We start from the raw sequence: 3,182 nt of genomic DNA, 5'->3' as shown, positions 1-3,182 counted from the left end.
ATGGCATAGGAACCTGGAATGTCAGGTCCATGAATCAAGACAAATTGGAAGTGGTCAAACAAGAGGTAGCAAGAGTGAACATCGACATTCTAGGAATCAGTGAACTAAAATGGACTGGAATGGGTGAATTTAACTCAGATGACCATTATATCTACTACTGCAGGCAGGAATCGCTGAGAAGAAATGGAGTAACCATCATGGTCAACAAAAAAGTCTGAAATGCAGTACTTGGATGCAATCTCAAAATGACAGAATTATCTCTGTTCGTTTCCAAGGCAAACCATTCAATATCACAGTAACCCAAGTCTATGAAATACATAAGGCATGCCTATAGTTCAGTTGTGCCAGCAACTAGATTTTAGGAAATTGGAATTATTTATTTAGTTTTCTTTTTAAGGAGTGCATGAGAAAAGTCAAGTTCCACTTATTTGAAAATACATTTTATATGAAATTATTATTCACATGGTGGTATGTAGTTATAGTTTACTTTTGTTGTTGAATATTATTCAACTGGATGAATTTACCACTTTTATTGATCCATTCTATTGTCAATGGATTATACTCATAATAGTGCTGGCGAACATATTAACATCACTTTTTAATCCTTATTAAAAGTATTTCATGATTTTATGATTATTTAGGATAAATTCAGGATATCTATTCTTTATTCTCCTTGAAAATTCAGTGTACCAGTTTAATCAAGTTATTCAGTAAACTGGAGGTTAGCATCTGATTTACTTTATTAAAGGTAAGCATTCAGTTCAGTTCAGTTCAGTCGCTCAGTCGTGTCCGACTCTTTGCCACCCCATGAATAGCAGCACGCCAGGCCTCCCCATCCATCACCAATTCCCAGAGTTCACTCAGACTCACGTCTGTCGAGTCCGTGATGCCATCCAGCCACCTCATCCTCTGTCATCCCCTTCTCCTCCTGCCCCCAGTCCCTTCCAGCATCAGAGTCTTTTCCAATGAGTCAACTCTTCGCATGAGGTGGCCAAAGTACTGGAGTTTCAGCTTTAGCATCATTCCTTCATTATCAATATCTTAATATATATGAGAGTATTAAGAGATTATAAGGTATATGCAGTGCTTATTAAAGAAAAATAATAAAAAAATAAAAAATAAAATTTCTGCTTAGTAACTAAATCTTACATAAATGTGTATATATTCATATTTCACACTTTGTTTTTTAATATCTCTGAATAAATGAACCTGAATGAAAGTAAGGCTGGAAAAGCAAATTAAATCAAATAAAAGAAAAAAAGCCTTCGAGTTGTAGAAATTTCTCTATGAAGCCTTAGTGAAGGCTTAGTGAAGTCAAAAGATTCCTCACTTTTGACTATGTATATATTTACTAATTGGAGAAGGTGATGGCACCCCACTCCAGTACTCTTGCCTGGAAAATCCCATGGACAGAGGAGCCTGTTAAGAATCCTAATACAGAAATGTGTAACATTATTAACCACAGATCTTGGCTATAGATTTTCTCCTTCATGTTGTTTTTCTTCATCCTTTTCATACAACTTGAATTTCTTAAGTGTTTTACCTACCTGTAGTGAATTTAGTCTTCCTTATTTGTACCAAGTCATTATTAATTATAGTCACACATGTAAAAAGTTTATAAAGATCATAGTTTGTTTTTTGCCAGAAGACACATCATGCCCACTTATTTCCTTTCTTTTAGCCATCAACTCAGTTGCTGCAGAAATGACAGGAAGGACTGTCTTAGTATCTGTTTTCCCCATGTCAGGATAAGTGAAAGACATATGATTCCAAAAGCCTGGCATGCCATGATAACCAAGTTGTTCCACTGCCTATTAGAACTCCAAACAGAAAACTAGAACCAGGAAGTAAATGGCAAATAGAAAATAGAAGACAGTTTGCATGGCTTTTATATGGACCTTGGTGCTGGGATCTTGGGGTCCTTTACCACTGAGCTGCATCTTCCTGAAATGTTTCCACGGGGAAAAGATTAACAGCAGAAAAGACGTCAGGGACATTGCAAAGGGTGTGAAGTTTACTAGCATGAACAGAGTCATATTTCAAAGGTGTAAAGTGTCCCTCTGCTTGGTCTTCTGAGTGATGTTTCCTTCATAGTCATTTGCCTGGATAGTCTTATTTATGTTTACACCATGAATTAATAAAGCCAAACAGGACAAAGTGTACAAGAAGAGTATTTTTAATTTTCCATTTTAGGTAAAGAAAAATAATATTGGAGAATTGGCTATCTTGGGCAAATAAAATATGCTGAGGATAGCAGCAAGCCAGATGCCAAAATAGTTGCTTATTATCCAGGCAATAATAATAATTCTTGCTCTTAAATTGTCTAAAGCTGGGATTAAACACATTTACATATCAATTTATTAATGTTACCCAGAGAAGACCAATTCTGGAGACTGCCAGAGCAGTGAGAATCCCATCTGCTGAAGAGATTTTTTGTCTCTTGACCAGTCAATGCAGTTCACCAGTGACATGAAACCACTGGCAAAATTTCTTAGAATAAATTCTATTACTAGGATGGAAAAAATGTAGTAAAGTTACCATCTGTAGGAAAATAGGTAAATTCAATATCACCAGTCAAGATTTCTTTAATATCCTGACCACAGACTTTATGTGAGCTAATTTTTCTTGATATGAGGTAAAGTCCTTATTTCTTTTAAATTCTGTGACCAGTGTCAGGCAGGAAAGCATGAGGTATGCTAATGGAAGAGCTCAATGTTGACATGATGAAAATCACTGTTATTCCCTGGTAGCTCAAATTAACTTCTATTTACACACTTGATGACCTTGCTGTAGCCTGAAATATTCATATTCATGTTGAAGTGAAAGTTAAATTCTCATTTGCTAACATGCAAATACAACCATATCCTCTTTCACTGCTTTGCGATTTGTTTCTTATTTCACATCTCCATAATTTGTATTCATCAGCTTTACTTGTCATATAGTAAAATTTTAAAACCCAATACATAGAATATACAGTGACTGTTTTGTTAGATGGTGCTTGGTCATAACTAAGATCTTCACCATTATGAATTTCTTTAACGTCAGAATTATGTAGAAAGAAGTCAATCTTTTTCTATCAAAATAGCAAAGTTTTCTTGGGAATCTTATAAGTTAAATATTCTTTAAAGGCTGCTGCTGCTGCTAAATCGCTTCAGTCGTGTCCGACTCTGTGCAACCGCATA

At 35.4% G+C, this 3,182-nt stretch overlaps 1 pseudogene; it reads right to left on the bottom strand.

The window, feature by feature from the left end:
* Nucleotides 1-1,684: 1,684 nt before the first annotated feature.
* LOC128048227 (taste receptor type 2 member 20-like) lies at nucleotides 1,685-2,722 on the bottom strand (annotated as a pseudogene).
* Between the last annotated feature and the right edge of the window lie 460 nt (nucleotides 2,723-3,182).

The sequence above is a fragment of the Budorcas taxicolor genome, chromosome 5 (genome assembly GCF_023091745.1).
Source record: "Budorcas taxicolor isolate Tak-1 chromosome 5, Takin1.1, whole genome shotgun sequence".
NCBI lineage: Eukaryota > Metazoa > Chordata > Mammalia > Artiodactyla > Bovidae > Budorcas > Budorcas taxicolor.
This window is presented reverse-complemented; position numbering and strand designations above follow the sequence as displayed.